Source organism: Lipophrys pholis (genome assembly GCF_963383615.2).
Source record: "Lipophrys pholis genome assembly, chromosome: 16".
In the NCBI taxonomy this organism is placed as follows: domain Eukaryota; kingdom Metazoa; phylum Chordata; class Actinopteri; order Blenniiformes; family Blenniidae; genus Lipophrys; species Lipophrys pholis.
The window spans coordinates 1,175,020-1,192,787 of record NC_137634.1 but is presented as its reverse complement, the minus strand read 5'-3'; the positions used below and the strand labels follow the sequence as shown (position 1 = coordinate 1,192,787).

The 17,768-nt window shown below is 42.3% G+C and overlaps 1 protein-coding gene across 2 annotated transcripts in view; it reads left to right on the top strand.

Moving 5' to 3' along the window:
* The window catches only part of opcml (opioid binding protein/cell adhesion molecule-like), a 392,351-nt gene that overhangs the window by 329,173 nt on the left and 45,410 nt on the right, over positions 1-17,768 (top strand). The gene's annotated exons all lie outside the window — the stretch shown is intronic.

Genomic DNA, 17,768 nt, shown 5'->3' with positions numbered 1-17,768 from the left:
TAAATGATCTGATTATCATTAAATTACATTTCAAAAAAACGATGACAATGTGCTCTAGTTAGTCTGAAGTTAAGAAAATATAGTCACATCCATCAATATGTTCCAGGTCCTTGTCCAGGACTGCCACTGTCTTCCAGGATTTCGGTGTCTCCAGTCACCAGATCTCCAGGTCTCACAAGCCTCTGATAAAAGCTCCTGACTGGAGATTAAGAACTGACCACGAGGCTCAGCCTACAAACCTTTTGGGTTTTTGCCACTTCATTGAAATAGAAAACAAACAAAGTGATTCCTGAATAGAAAGTCAAAGTAAACCTCATTCCATCCCCTCTTGGTTTGTTTCTGTGAAGCCGAGCTTGTTTGTCTCGTCCGGGACTCTGCTGGAGGCGCTGGTCTGTTTGTTATTGTCAAATGACAATAACTGTAAACTGGCATGATGGTACTTCAGCTGGTTTCCTCCCACTTTATCTCCTTCCAGTGACAAAATATCCGATAACAGAGCTGAGTGATGGACATTAGGCTCAGCCTAACTCAGTGGTGACAGCTCAGCTCATGTGGCACAACAACCCCCGGAGAGGAAGTTAACAACCACAAGAAGTATTTCCTAATCAAACAGTTTTTATTACTAGTACCTAGAAAAGTGAGTTTTTAAAGACGTAGGAAGTGTTTGTATTCCAGAAGCAGTTTGAGTCATTTCATCTTCAGGTGTAATAAGAGGCAGTGGACCACACACAACCATTTTAAAGTGGGTTGAACCAATTAAATATCTGGCAACAACTAGGACGAACACATAATGCTTCTTTTTTTCAGAGAATTTCTGGGAATTCTGGTTCTTTTCGGAGCTCCTGGCTTGTTGTGACTTGCTCTTTCATGACGCCTCAGAATTCTTACTGCTAGAAATGATTTGTTACCAAAGGAAATCTGACATCGTGTGAGAAAATTAATTGGATTCGTCCACTTTGAAAAACTGTCAGTGTGAGAACATCACTGCTTCTGCTTATTAAAGCCCGCTGATCCCAGCAGCTCATTACAAAACGCACCTTATAGATCACACACCGCTCCACTCTTCCATCGATCCCTTTGACCACAACATGGTTCCTGGAGATCTGCTACTCAGCATAACTTAGATCTGGGTCTCGTTTCTCCCTCTAAAGCATCGATTCCCAAGTTTACTTTCCTCCTGTAACTCCTACATGACTTTAATAAAAAAGGCTTTTGATCTCCTCTTACAGTCACTCACACAAACTCAACAAGCAGAGAAGGTCCAGTGTAGATTTATACTCTTATTTTATATATTTGCAAATCTAATTTTGACAAACGGAGTTCGAGCTGAAAAGAGGAAGTCCTGAGAGAGAACATGAAAACCCCAATTCAACAAGGAAACCGGGAATCGATTCTTTCTTTCTGAATATACATTAATGTTTGACTGTGTTTCTGACTCACAGAGACGAATTTGGCTGCATTTCCTTTTTTTTTTTTTTTTTTTTTTCCTCCTGATTTTCAGGTTTTGAGACCTGACAGGCAAATTGTGAGGCTAAAAGCCTGGATGACATGTGAGGGACGGTCGCTTGGAGAGCTGGCAGAGAACCACAGCAGCTCAGACACATGTTGTCAACTTGTGATTAGTCTCCTGATGAGTGCCATTCAGCGTGTTTCCCAGCTCAGATGAGTGGCGTGCTATTTGCATTGATGTTTCCTTCCAATAAGAACAATGCTCAGGCAACTGCCTGCTGACACCACTGACACATTTATCACCCAGACAAGAAAAGAAAACGTGTGCAGGTGTTTCTCCCCTCAAAAAAAAGAAAAAAGATCCTTCAAAAATTTAAATTGCATGACACCTCAGAAAGTGCTTCCTACGCTCGGGAGGAGAGCTTTACATGCATTCTGTCTTTTCAGAAGGGGGGAAGAGAGAAGACGTGTCTGTTTGATTGCGAGTTCCAATATTCATCAGAATTGCAGGAGCAGCAGCTTCAAGTTTGTTTCAAAAAGCTCCACAATCACAACATCAATGCGAGTCACTAATAAGGAACACTGCAGTCGGCAGAGGCAGCGTTTTGGAGGGAAATAGAAACGTCTGGCTGTATGATTTACCTACAAAACAGTTCATTACCATGACAAGTGCCGTCACATAGAAATCCAGAATTGGATAAATTAACAGGTTTCACCTCCACGGTGCTCAGAAATGTCTGTGTCTATGTGATTTACATGTGCACAAGGAGGTTTGGTATTTCTGTTCGACTCACTGATCAAACTCCTCGCCTCCGTGTCTCAAAGCGCTGCGGCGGTCAGTCGAAGGTCTTTTTGTGCGACAGAGTGAAGCAGCACCGGTCCAGTAAAACACGACTGGATTGTTCTAGCAGCGCTGCAGAAGGTGACCTTTCCCTTCCTCGCCGTGATGAGCACGGCTTGCTGTCACTCATGGTGTTGTCATCAGCGCGTGGAGATTTAGAGTGAAAAGTCACGTCGCCAAGCCGCAGGACGACCAAACATCCTGGTCGTCAACGTGCAGAAGAGAGGATCACTTCAGATCTGCCGACCTGGACCAGGCGCTCCTCAGTCCAACGCTGTTCCTTCTGATGTCCCTGGGAGCGCTTTCGTTTCTAAGTACAGTTCAATCAAAAGTTTTGTCTCCAGTCACTTAAAACTAATTTAAATCAATTTCAGCTGCTCAAGGAAAAGAGTTATTTCTGTTTCAGACTGAAAGCGTCTTCACAGCATGAAATCTCAGAACTTCAGCAGCTTTTCAAAATCTAGAAAACACAGAGAACTCTGCTTCATATTCTAATAAACCACAGTGAAGGAGAAAAGTACCGAATCTGCATGTTGATTATGTAAATAAAGGCAAACTGACAGCGAGTGTACTTCGTTCTTTAATTAATGGGAAATAAGAACAGACATTCTGAAATCCAAATACTACTAATACTTCAAACTGAACAAATTCAGTACAATATTAGAATTGTGTGACATCACTTTGAATATAGAAAAGCTGTTATTTAATAACCTAATAATAATAATAATAATATTAAATAATAATTTCATGAAGGTGGGGATCCTGAAAGTTTGGCTGGCCAATGAAGTGAATCGTAATTTTCTAAATTTAAACGGTTATAATGTTTTGGCCCAACATTTGGCATGAATCCAGAAATCTTTGTCTTTTGCTGCAGTATTCAGTTTGATGCTCATCAGCTCTCCGCTGGCGGTGGTGACACCGACACGCCGTCTCCTTCAGGTTTCCTCCATGAGCTTGTTGAGTTCGCCGGTTCAGCAGCACACCGCCGTGTGATCGACAAGGCCGACGCTCTCAGACAAAAGAGCTGCCAGCTGCACATCGTGGAGCAGAAGAAAGTCAGACGCATGCTGAGCACAATTAAAGACACTCAATCCAGCGTGCTTCACTAGTTCTACTCTTTCAGAAAGTCATCGTACATAGTGTACATTATTATTATTATTATTATTGATCAACACAAAACTATACACAAGAGTTAGAAAGTCAGTTCTGTTTTTCAAAAAGCTTCATCAGCTTTTTTCTTGTATTTTCTTTTTATTACATAAAGAAAATCATTGGTTGGAAGAACTAATTGAGCTCCTGCTTGTTGTGTTGGAGCATGCGTTTACTCCTCGTTGTGTACTATTCTTTAATTCATCTCAATTAATGGCGTGCAGTCCTGAGTAACTGCTGCGTCAGACGAAGCTTTGCAGCTAAAGTTTAGTCTAAAATGCCCTTAATCCGTCTCCATACCCTGCAGAGGCCGCCACCCCGTCCTTCTCTGAAGCTCCACAGAGCAGCCGGCTCACAGTCATCAGCTTCCCATCGGGGAACGACTGGCTGAGTTGGCTCACACAAACCTTCCTCTGGCTGCTGCTCCGGGAAACATTCACCGAGCAAAGCTTCAGATGTCCAGACATTTCTCATAGAAACATGCAGATGTTTTTTAAAAAAAAAATATATAAAAGTGCATGTTTAGTTTGTCCAATCTGGAGGAAAATTATGCGCCTTTATATGGTTTTCTCTTTCAATTGTGAGAGCCGGAGGCGCCTCCACTTTTCTCCCACACTGCAGAAAACAGCTCGTCAAAGTGGTTATCAATGACTGCTTCTAGGAGCTTCAGAGCTGATTAGACGTGTCCATCCACACAATACACGCATGATAGCATGGAAACAGAATTCTTGACACTAAGCTCTCATTGCCCAGATGGAAAATGTGGAAATAGGTCAGGAGTGTTTTCTTCATGTTTTCTCCCACACTAAGTCAGAAGAATTCACAATCATGCAAACAGAAATGGTTAAAGGAGAAGTATTCTGTGCCACATCACTCGGAACGTCGATGCCTCATAGAAACAAAACTTTACTTTTTATTATCAAAAGTCAAATAAACTCCAAGGACGAGGACAGCAACATGTACTTTTAACTATACTCTGACTTGAGTGTGACTACTTGTGTACTTTCATATTATGGGATGAATTTGGAGAAACGTCCACTGTGCTGCTCCTTCTATACACCTAATGTTAGTTTGAATAATCCTTCACGAGCGTTTTCCCTTCAGCGCGGCTGCCAGAGGAGATTTTCCTCTTTAAATGGGCAACGACCAGCAGAGTGTTGCTCCAAGGGCAGAGGAGCTGCAACTGTAGTTACACTCTGTTTAAACGACTTTCTATTAAGGTGGAGGTACACTGAGTACTGGAGGATGCAGGGCACACTAGAACCTGTATATATTTATAGTACAGTACTTAGAAAAAGTATATATCGAGTCACTAAAATGACGCTGTGTTCTTCTCGCCTGCTTTCATGTTTGACCTGATAAGAAAAGTCACAGTGCAGACGGATGGAATGTAATTGAAGTTAGTTCAGTTTGAGAATCCAAATTAAATAAAAATGTTTCTTATAATTGACCCTTTGAGTTATTAGTAATTATTATAAAAACGTGGATATTAATATCTCGTCTGAATGCTGTGGTAGTTCATCATGGTTCATCTGGAGCCACACATGAGTAACGACAGACGAAGGTTCAAGGAGTGATTTTCTGTTTTAATCACAGAAACATTAAAGTTTCTCCTTCAGTTTATATTAATTGTTGGTTTTCTTTCTCTTCATGGACTCGGGGGACATCAGGGATTCAAAAAACCCAAAATAACAGCAAAGGAAATGTCACAAAAATGATTTCAATATCATGTAATATCTTGTGATTTCATGCTGAAGACTGAACAATTGTTTGTTTTAAAGTTTATCATCAGAGAACCTGGAGGGATGTTCATCCAGCTGCTGCTGTGAGAGACAAACATAAATGATGACTTCTATTTCGGACACTTCTACTCACTCTGAAGAACGACATCTGTTATATTTATTGAAAGATTTACCCTGTCACTAAAATGAAAATGCAATTTATTATCTGTGGTTTTGTGTCGTTATGATGAGAGTGGTAACGGTGGTTACCAAGCTCCTGTTGGTTTAATTCAACTGGAATTTCCAATAAATGATAAAATGATTTCTGTTATGCAACGCCTTCCAAATGGAGGTGAGACACTGGACAGGTCGGCCTGAGGAAACCAGAGAACTCAAAAGAAACCCAAACATGCAAACCGCACACAGATAGGCCCGGCTGGCATTCAAACCCACAACCTTTGAACCTCAGACAAGGGTTAAGTCGCTGTTGGAGTGAGAGTGCTAACCACTACCCCACTGCGCCGCCTTTTCTGGACAAACCTAAAAACCACGGAACGAAGATAAAAGGGCACACATAAATATTTAAATGAATAAATCTATAAATGAAAGGTGTGGCGGCGAGAGAGCTGCAAGAAAACCATCATGTGTTTATTCCCTGTGGAGCAAACACTTTAAATCTCACGATCGCCGGCTCTGCCAAAGAGGTAATTCATGAGAAAAGCCTCAGCGGAGTCGTTCTGAGAATCTGCAGCGGCTTTTGTTTTTTTTCATTCCTGCCTGAGTTTGAGAGACGAATGTTGAAAGAACAAAAGATGGCAATGCTTCTACATCTCTGCTGGAAACAGGCGAGGCCCAGAGACAGTCAGCTGGAAGAAAACATTGGAAGAAGGAAATGATCTGTATGCAATGCGCCGGCTGCTTCAGCAAGATGGAGGCTGTATAGAATCAGAATTCATTTGTAGAACCGCAGCGAGTAGAGCAGTTTTACATTTAACACACATGGAATGAAAACATGTCTAACTAGAGCTGCACTCGGTAGAGCGAATCCCTTCGACAACGCCGTGTTTGTTTCTTTGTGGAACCGAGTTAGCATGTTAGCAGTTAGTTCGTATCGATGCTGACATCACTAACGGCAACGTCACTGTGTCAAACAATAGCCGGGCAAAAAGATAAACTACTACCCCAGTCATGTTCGCTGTGAGGTCTGGAGCGGAGTTAGCTGTGTGCCGGGTTTTTACTTCAAAACATCAAGTTTCTGTGAGTCACTATAACCTCTTTTATTATTTCTTTAAAACCAGCCAGTATGAGTCTACGTTCTTATTATGTTGCAGAATGAAGAATTGCAGTGAGAATTCTTTTGCATATTTTGAAGTTTCTGACTAGAACATGAAAAAATGCAAAATAACTTTGGTTCAGTTTGGTACAAACCATTTTTATGAGATTATTGTAAAGAAATAAAGTTTAATTCCTGAATTCATTCGTAAAGAACATAATGTAGCACTGAAATCCAGAACTGAGCAGGAAGTAGGATGCGACAGTGAAAATAAGCTTCCTAATAGATGATAACTTAACTCCAACATCAAATTCATTCTGGTGAATTTGTGTAAAGCTGCAGGTTGAAAGCTTGTAAAGCCTGTGAGTTTAGTTCGAGATTAAAATCCATTTTTAACCTCATTAGTTTGAAGAGAAACATTGTGCAGATTAGATTTTCCTCTGCAGCCGTGTTGTTGATAATAAATGTTGTAAAAGGTCCATTAAATGTGGAACTTTCCAGGGTGTACTCGCGCTCCTGGGATCATTTCACCGGCTTAGATTTCGGTCTGTATGGGGCCGCTGAATTAAAACGAGTTTGACACGCCTGAGTTGGAGATTGGAAACGTATGAAGTCCATTAAGAAGCAGATCTGAGTGATCTGGTGTGCACCAGGGTTCGTCTGGCTGCCTGGACTTAAACACAGCAGCCCGTTTCATTGAAGTGAATTAACAAACAAACCCGACGGGCTCATTATTAGGCGCTTATGGCGAAGTCACGTGCCGAGTTCACCAAAGCCATTAGCAGAAAAACCGAGTTGAAGCTCGGGATGGAGGGCAGAAACTTTGGCTGTGAGCCGCAGGATGGTGTGGTTTCATTAATTGGACTTGGCCATGACGGTCGGACCACTGGCTGAAATACGAATGAATGGAGCCTCAGGCTCATTACTCACTTGACTGATTAGAGCTCAGAGTTTCACTTGGGTTCAGATTCATGTTCTCAACCAGCAGACCAGTTAAAAAAAACCTGTATGTGGCCATGAGCAGATTGTCAACACAAAGTCAATTATGAATAATAGCTGAGCCAATGAGCAGATTTTACTCAGTGAAAACAGAATCAACTGGATTCTACTAATTTATTCACAGTGTGTTAGAAGCCACATTTCAGAACAGTTGTGAAGCCATTGAGGAACTTAATGATTCAACCATTGAGAAAAGTAATGGGTGTATTTGGTGCCGTGTATCTGGAGGACGCTGCTCACGTCGCCGGGACTCTTTCAACTCAGCTGCCTGAGATGATTTGAATCAGTGACCTGATCCACGATTTGCGCTTCTTTTCACTTGTGCACAGACGAGGATACCGTGGAGCAAACGGCATGTCTCTTTAAAAGCTTTAACAGAAAAAAGGCTGTAACAGTAAAAATGCAGCTCCTGCAGCTCCCCTCAGAGAAAACTGGGTCAAACTAATTGGGGCCTGATTGCCTCCCAATAAAGAATTCACTCGCTCAGAGACGGCGAGCTTCTCACAACAGAACCATATCAATCTTGGAATGATTAAAAAAATGTCTCGGGCTCATGCATATTCATGACATTTTGTGAAAACTCTCTTGCAGCTATAAAAGGACGAGTCGGCGACACCTCTTGAAGTTTTAATACAGATGCCAAGGTAGGGCTGGGCGCTTTGGCCTAAAAAAATACATCTATGAATTTTTAAAGACAAATGAGAGTTTCAATTTCTTTCCTCGATGCACTTCAAAATGACTGCAGACATCAGATATATTGTCAAATGTGCAACTCTATTGCTGTTATTGTCCTCAGAGCTAAAATGCATAGAAAGAATCCCAAAGTAAAAAGTAAATGAGGCTCAGTCGTTCAACACATTTCAACTTTAACTCAGGAGCAAAACTGCAACAGCAACTATGGAAACCCACAAGGGTCGTTAGAACGGAACGTGAAAGATGGCGAAAAACTAAAATTTGCTAAATAAATATCTATCTTAACTACAAATTTAATAAATTGATCAAATGTTTTTTTGCCAGCCCTATGACAAGGTGATAGTGAAGAAAAGCCAGGAAGGATGACTGAGAATGTTGTTCTGGACTGCGCTGGCCTGTAGAGGGCGCCGTGTGGATTCCCATGACAGCCTATTAACTAATTAAAGCTTGTTAACCCTTTCCTCTCTGGCAGCAACCACTTCCACCATCCGCCTCAATAATCTGTAGCTTCCAAGCACATTATCCCTGATCTACCCCCAGAAGCCTGGCTTCCTCCTCCTCCTCCTCCACCTCCTCCTGCTCCACCTCCTCCTGCTCCTCCACCTCCTCCTCCTCCTCCTCCTCCTCCTCCTCCTCCACCTCCTCCTGCTCCACCTCCTCCTCCTCCACCTCCTCCTCCTCCTCCACCTCCTCCTCCTCCTCCTCCTCCTCCACCTCCTCCTGCTCCACCTCCTCCTCCTCCAGCCTGCAACAGCGGCGTGCGTCTGACAGCCCTGTGAGGCTCGTCGCCATTACCGGCACTGCTATGGATCACAGCCTGTTATTGAATGGGAAAAGGTCAGCGAGCACCGGGCCCATGTATTTTCGGTTAGTGCAAAATGACGACATGAATAGTATCGCTGTAAATACACACACTAACATATTAGTTGGCACGCTTCCAGAAAGTAAAAAAGGAGAATTGTGGATTTTCTCTGAAATAACTTCAAAAAAACAAACAGTTTTAACTGTAGAGCTGTTTGTCACGACGCTGACATCTAGTATGTGATTAAAGAAACCGCGAGGAAAAAGTTAAATCAAATGTCAAATATGGACGAAAGTAAAGATCAAACTGAGCCAACAGCTGAAACTCTAACATCGGTTCACACGTTACCTTAAAGATAGTAACTTCATCTGTCACAACAATGGACGAAAAATACTGCAGACTAAAAGATATTATTGTTTACGATGATGTGTATTGCATTGAACTGAATCAGAATAGTTCACTATGACGGTGATAAAGTGCAAATAGATGGAGTTTGTCCTTCAGATGAATCATGACTGTGTTAAAGTTCATCTTCATGGGAGGTTGATGTGATGATTTGAAGTTTGACATATTCCCGTGTTTTGAAACCAGTAAAGATCATTTAACAAAGACATCATTTTCTAACGTCTTTATTGAGACATTCATCCGTCCGTAGTTGTTAGTGATTCCAAAGTGAATCAGAAGATGAAGAAACATTAAGGTCCACATGTTGGAACTCACTGGACGCTGCCTGCCTGCCGTTCAGGATATCTGGTAGAAAACAGACCGGAGGAAAGGTAACAACCCTCCGTCTCACCTGGGAAACGTCCCGCTTCGATAAGAGCAGGACATCAATATGTTCATCGGGAGACACTGTTTGTTTGGAGTTGATATTGTCTGCAGGTGATTCTAGCTTCTGAAATCTTTATTTCCCTCCTTCCGGCTGTATTTTTGTGAGGAAAAGGTTGGAACACACCAACAAATGTTGAGCTAAACATCGACTGTGGCACTCAGGTAAGACGCTCAGCTGGTTTCTTCCGGCTTTTCCAGGAACACCAGAGGGTTCTGCTTCTCCAGGACAGGAGAGGCCAGTAAAGATCAAGTCGCTTTCTTCCCCGTTGGTCCTGGGAGACTTCAGCTCTGACCTTGGGAAGTTCTTCAAGAGGCTGAAGACCATTACTGCTGGAAATGCGAGGCTCTGGAGGGAAAAGCTCCTCGGGCAGAATGAAATGAAGTCCTCTCCTTTGCTCCTGATAATCTGGGTATCGTCCGTTGTCAGTGTGAAACTGTGTGTCATCCCATCCAGTCCCAGCAGCACAGCAGATATATGCTATTTAAAAAAGAAGGAAGATTCACAATCCTAGAAATATAATTGCCTGTCGATACGTCCTCTTCTCCTCTATATTTCAGAATGATATTTTCATACTGTGGACAAAGTGATTCAGTGGTTTGCACTTTAGGTTACACAACATTCCAGTGTTGTAATTCCTGCCTTGGCTTCTTTCTCCGGATACCTGACGTCTTCTCACCACCCAAAGTCACACTTCTAAAATTACTGTTACGATTATTTCTGGACAATAAGCTGCTACTTTTTTCACAAACTTTGCACCGTGCGGCTGAAACAATGACGATGACGAAACATGGATGTGTACACTTTAAATTTGGTGGGTGTGGCTTATGTTCAGGTGCGCTCAGCAGTCTGGAAATGATGGCAGTTGTTTCCTCTGGAGGGTTGAATTTCATAAGATTTTCTAATTTGACCTCAAAACTTACTGTACATCCAGACTGACATGACTCACATTAGGCTGATGTCTTATCAGACGGCACGCCGGCGCAGTGGTTAAGCGCTCTCGCTTCACAGCGAGAAGGTTGCGGGTTCAAATACAGCCCATGAGTTTGCATGTTCTGCCCGTGTGCACTGTGTGGCTGCCTACCGACGGGTCAAGTCGGTGAAGAACTCTCCCCAAGGAGACGATTCTTCTTCTTCTATTCTCACAAACAGTCTGGAATCGATGAAGAGCGGTGTCCAGTCCGCCACACTCTCATCTTGTGAACGGGTTTGAATTTTAAAATGCATTCTCTCGTTGTCACGTTCAATTTTAGAAATAAAAAAACCCAAAGTAAATAACATTTTCGCAGCGTTTTGAACGAAGAGCCATTTGGCCTCCGATATCACATTTACACGAGTGGTTTCACGAAGCGCACGGAGCACTTGTGATCCCTGTTGACATCAAATTTCATTTCACAGGGGTAATAATAAGTGATGAATCACTGTGAGAGGAGATTAAACTGCAGTTTCCAGGAGGGAGATCCTTCCTGTGAGGTCAGTTCTCACAATGCAAAGCAGCACAAGTATCACACAGAAGGTCAAAACAGTGAAATGAAAAGAATCTACACACGAGTACTCGTATCTTATAAAGGAACGGAAACACACACACACACACACACACACAGGTGTGACTAGTGTCCATCAGTATTTGGCTTCACTCCAATGTTTTTTAACATTTCTGATCAAGCCCTTCCCCCGTCAGAACACATAAACAGACGGTTTGTTAACGTGTCTTACTTGTTATTTTTCAGACTGAACACCTCAGATCACTCAGAGATCCATTACCTGATGGGGGCTCCTGAAATCACAGAAAATACAGGCTTCATTTTAAAAAGTGAAGAGTAGCTGGAGGACGGACATGAGGTCCCCCGAGGGTTCAGGGAAACTCTAATTCAGAGGTTAGATGTGTGAGAAGAAATCCAATTAGCAGGTCAGACATGAACAAATGAGAACTTCCTGGATCTGCAAATAAATGAATAGGAATCATAACCTTTGTGTTGAACAGTAGAAATATAAGCCTTAAAGTATATGCAGTTTCTGCTCAGCATGTTCTATTTAGCATGTATTTAAATGTCAGGGATGAGCTCGACCTGGCGGCTGTGAGAAGTCCTGAATGTCTCTGGAGTCTGTCCTTCAGAGACAACTGTCTCTGAAGAGTCTCCACTGCTCATTGTTTTGCTGTTTGTTCTGCATTCAGCAGGTTTTCCTCCAATCAAAGTTTTATCTTCCTTCAGTCTTCATTCATCCAACTCCATCATGTTTGAGACTTTTATCAGATGTCAGTACGTGAATGTTGAGGCGGTCTGCGGGTCGACGAGTCTCTCAAAAGTACGTTGAGCTTAAAGTTCCTCTCCCAGAATCACACGGACAAATTTAAAATGTAGGATCCAGTTCTAGTTCTTCACGTTCGTCTCTCATAAAAACTTCCTGGAGGAAGTTCCTCTTCACACTCAGACTAACTGGTATTTCCAGCATTTTATTTTGGCGGGACATCCCCGGTTTGTTGACGTCTCAGCGTCACAGAACCTCCTGAAGGTTCCCGAGGCTTCGTGTCACAAGATCCCGTTCGTCCTCTGGATCTCTGCACATCTGGATTCTCTGAGGAAAAACCTTCAGTTCCACTACATCCAGACTTTCTCCAGGATTCAAGACTCGGATGTTGATGTTCTGGCTGGAGCTGCCGCCATCTTGGATATCCCACAATGCCTTGGGGCAGGTTTCCCAAGATGGCGTCAGTCAGGAAACATCAACAGTTTGATGGTTTGTCTGGAAACTTCTGGACTTGTGAGGATTGAGGAACCTGCAGGTTGGAATGAGAGGAGAGGTTCTGGTTTGGTTGGTTCTCTGGACAGAACCTCTCCTTTATGGAAGTTCCAGGTTGAAGTTGTTTTCTGGCAAAATGGTAAATTGAGGGGCTCTCATGTTGTTTTTTCTCTTTAGCTTGAAATAATTTACAGTTGTGATTTCTCATTGTTGTGAACGATCATATTTCCCAGCTCTCGTATTTCAGTGGAAGCTGAGATGTAAATTTCTATCTTTACCGTTCATTTTAACTTCAGTTAGGGAGAACCCCCCCCCCAGTAGAGTCGTATCACCTACAGCTGCTAATGCTAATGATTCAGTGGATAATCTGTCTGGTTTGGAGGAAAATAAACATGTTTCAAACAAAAGTGCAGCTTGAGGGTCAAATAACCCAAAAGTCTGTCTATAACCTTGAAATAATCATGTAAAGTTCAGACTCTGGGAAGATAAACATGGATTCTAAAATGAGCCAAATAAATCTACGGCAGTGTTCCTCCAGAAGACGTTCACTATTTCCCAAACATAAGAAATGATGGCGTTCATTTCTTGCTTTGTTTGCAGCAGAATGAAGAGTTTCCCTGCGGGCTGCGAAAAGACAATAAAGAAACGGAACCATTGTTCAGGTTTGAACGACTCCAGGGAGGAGAGCATATTAACGCCAAGGAGGGAGAACCACAAACCCAACGTTACGGTTCCAAAAGGTTAATGATGACTAATTGTGAGCAATTCCAGGAACACAATGTCTTTTATCACGATACACACTAAGGGGACTGACGTCTTTCTGGGGGGGTGTATTCAGAGGCAAAATCAATGGTCATCAAATGTTTTTATCCACGAGCCAGAATTCATTAGGAAAATAAATCTCTGACAACGAAAAACAAAAAAAAAACATGTTTGGTTTTCTGATAACGTGGTGGTGGAATCACCTTTATTTATTTATTTATTTATTTATTTATTTATTTATTTATTTATTTATTTATTTATTTATTTATTTATTTATTTATTTATTTATTTATTTATTACCATCATTTATTGTTATTATCAAATGGAAGAAAATCTAATTTTCTTTTTTTTCTTTCAGAATGGACATTAGATTGGTCTAAACAATCTGCTAACAATCTGAATTATTAAATAAATTATTCTCTATCAAAAACAACGCAAGACAAAAGTTGAAGCAGTTGGGGAGCTGCCTGGAAAAGGTTGGACCTATTGACTGGCGAATAGAATTTGTTGTTTATATAAAATACATTATAACTCAAAGACAACCCAAAAAGATTTAGGTTTATTTTACCCTTTTTTCTTTGACTGTTTTTGGTTGTACATATTGTAGTTTATTTTACAGTATTTAGAGGATGATCATATTAAAGACGTCATATTGTGCGAAAATGACTTTCTAGTGGTTTTCCAACAGTAATAATCATCACAATTGGGTGGATCAATACGTCTGATAAGTGACGACATTAATTGTGTGAGATGAATCTTTAATTCACGACTTGGATCTGCAGTTTCTCTCGTCTCCAGAATGTTTGTGCAGAAGAATCAAAGTTGTTTTAGACATTCTCCCGCCGTTTGTTTGAATAAATCACAACATCTGCGTGGTTCTGGTTTTGTGCTTAAGCAGTGTTAACAAGTGGTCAGGTATATACTAACATCATCGATTCCTCTGTAGGTTACCTGTGATTCATACACTGACATGTCGTGTGCCACAGGTCGAGACGCTGGATTTCCTGAACTTTAGGATGAATTATTTGTGTTTAAATGATCCTGGATCAAGTGGCGTCGTTGCTTCTACAAGGATGTGAAACATTTAAACGCCCAGCAGGGCTCCAGAATCAAGTAGCTCATTTAAAGTCAAATATTCACGTTTTCCAGATGAATAAAGAGCCAGATTATATTCCAGTCAGATTAGACTCTTCTTGAACAAGAGCAGGGTGACGAGGGAGGAGAACTCTGTGCTCTAGCTTCTCCTCTCAATACCAACTCACACAACAGGACAAACGTTCGACACACAAAAAGCACAACGGCGGCTTTAATCTCCACAGAAAGTTTGTGGCCACAGCCGAGTGTGTTCTGCTCTCCCTCATGAAGCAGGGATTAAAGCTTCAGAAACATGGCTGAGTACAATGCAATGTGTGTCTCATTTGAAGTGGCGCTCGACTGCCTCTCGGTTTCTTCCTTTGAGTTTGAGCCTTCAGTGATACAGCAGCAGCACAGGGCGTCCCGGGGACCGTTAGACTGAAAACACGCCATGTTTGAGAGGCCAAACTGAATTTCCTTTCCAGAAACCTGCGGTAGAAACATTCAAAATAGATTGTTAGTCAGGTTCAGTCTCCACTTCTAACCAAACAATCAGTCGTTAGTATCAAAAAGCGGTTCTGTGGGCAGAAGGGTCAGTGGAGCTATAAGCCAATTACTGTGAATCAGAAAGGCTCTGGTTGTGGGAATACATGTGGAGCGGCGCTCCGGCAGGCCCAAACCCAGGACTGACTGGTGGAAATAAAGCCTGGACCATTAAGAGAAACATTTCCCAATAACCTGCTCTGTGGCCTGTGTACTTCTGGGAAGTCTCCAAGAAAGCCTCCTTTTTCAAATTTATTGGCCAAACGCAGTAAAATCTCGGCGTGGGCGTGCGGGGTGTTGTTTGTCTGTTCAGAGGCGGCAGAGGCGGTAGTACGAGCAGCGGCGCGCTGATGAAGGTGTGTTTGCTTTGCAGGGGACCCCGAGGGCTCGCTCCAACTTTCTGGCTCACCAGGCCGCCCACACAAGGAGGGAGGGAGGGGGGGAGAGAGAGGGGGAGGGAGAGGGGGAGGGAGAGAGAGGTGTGCAGGGCTCCTCTGCAGAGAGGCGGTGATGGAGAGACAAAACCCAAAAAGAAAGAAGTGAAGGATTGAGGGGCGCGGGGGGGCTGGAGGAAGATTAGTCCACTGAGGAGCTGTTCCACGGCAGTTTGTAGGTAAAAGCTGACGACTGTCCGACTGACTGACTCCTGCTCTCCTGTCATCCACCATTAATCACCACAGAGCAATCGCTCCCAACTGTCATTAACACACACACACACACACACGCACACACACACACACACACACACACACACACACACACACACACACACACACACACACACACACACACACACACACACCATAGAAACAAGCCACTATTGATTATTGGGATGTTCATGGTTGGAGTGACCAAAGTCTCTGCATTAACGCCGTCAGATTAACATCTGTACTTAAAGGGAGAGTCAAATGTACTCATTTATTAGTTGTTGTTTGTTGTTGTTGTTGTTGTTGTTGTTGTTTTTTATCTGGGATTGAGCTCTCAGCAACAGACTGGATTAGGTTGATTGAGTATTTAATGTGATGGATGTTTTATTGAAAATTGCTTCTATTTTTAAAAAGTACTAATTGTTCCAAACAACAAAGAAACATAAAGCAGTTAAAGTGCAGTGATTGTAAAAGATCAGGCCATCGAGGTCGCTAGTTCTGTCCTACAAATTGTTCATCTCAACTATTTTGATGTTGATCCCAAATATATGATGCAAAGATTTCATTTCATTTAATTTAATTTAATTTAATTTTCCTTTTGCACTCAATGTTCATGAGCTGCTGCGCCACTATGTGGTGACAATCACAGGCAGACTGTGGCTTATCATTGCGATGCCAGAACACAATCCACAGATATGTCAGTTATTGTTCTCCCCTGGTTAAACTCCTGCGTGTCCGTTAGGTGTAATGATGTGTCGGCCCCCTGGAGGGCATGTACAGTGATATGTGTTGCTCTGGGAGTGAGAGGAAATCGACCCATTCAGTCATTTCAGAATGAGGATGAGCTGGAGAGGAGAGTCTGCTGCGCTGCAAAGTTAGTGTGGCTGTTTCATTATTATCGGCCTTCACAGCATAGTGACCCCTCAATATTTTAATCCTCCATTTAGAAAAACCCCCAAGATTGACAGGAAATCACAATAACTCCTGCTCACCAGACTGATGCATCTTTACACCCAAAAAAAAAGAAAAGAAAAGAGGCTGAGTGAAGTAATTCAGGGATGAAGGACGAAGGATCTTTCATAACTTTACCTGAGGGGAGTTTTTAATCAAGTCCTGGTGCTTTGCATTTTCTGAGGATTTTCTTCTGCCTTCAGACTCAGAGGATGTCCTTTGGTCCGTCTCCAGCTCACCAGTCACAGTAGAAACTGCTCCTTGTGATTCGCCTCAATCTGTTGTCTTCTCTGTTTTCAGTCAGCTCTCCTCACGCTGCGTCTTCAGTTTGCTTCTGAGAGGAAACAGTAAATAAACCTGATGATGACAAAGGAGAAGCTTCTCAGCAAGAGACGCGTCGACCAGAGCTTTTAACCTTGGGTGTGAAATCGCTGCAGTAATTGTCTTTTCAGACGTTCATAAATGTTCAGAAGCAAACCTTTTCTCATCTCCTGCAGGGACCGTGAGCAACGGCTGAAGTATGAGAGATCACTCTCCCTTGAAATAGGGAGGGAGGAAAAAAATCATCATTATTGGGATTCAGATCTTTTACTTCAGTTGAAAGCATCAATATAGACCAAGAATAAAAAGTCCTTTACAAGGCAAAATCATACATGTAAAGCCTCCTTCAGTTAAAGTACAGTATCAGCATATCATCCAGTCCAGGTGGAAGTTTGGTCTCTCCGGCTGCTACACACCAACTTTCATATTCAGGATTCAACAGACAAGATGAGAGAAGAAAAAAGTCTTTGGGCTTCTTGACTTTGTTTCTGTAATCCTTGAATTTTCTGATGCTGTGGATCATTTAAACTTTTACTGAAATGAACCCTTTAAGTGTAAAGGGAGGAAAGTGTATTTGTTAGAACAGGCGAGCTATAATAGACATCAGAGGGATGACCCTGAGCGCATTTCTGCATTCTGTAGAACATCACAAGCAGAAAAAGGTTGGAAAACACTGCGTCGGTTTAACTCTCCACCCTGTCTCCTAATTTAAAAGCTTTTTGTTTCATCCACTGAGGCACAACCTCTTCTGAAAACACCAAAGCAGTATTCTTCTCAAATGCATGACTGCTGAATGAACGTACAACGTTTTCCCAAAAGGTTGGGATGTGAGTGAGTTCCCTTGATACCGTCGTGCCACAGATCCTGATGGTACAATTTGAAGGTAACAATTAGCTTTAAAAACTACTACTACTTAGTTTTTATTGATTCCTAACTTTACTTTCCCAAACAGAAGGCCTGTTGTGACTGTCG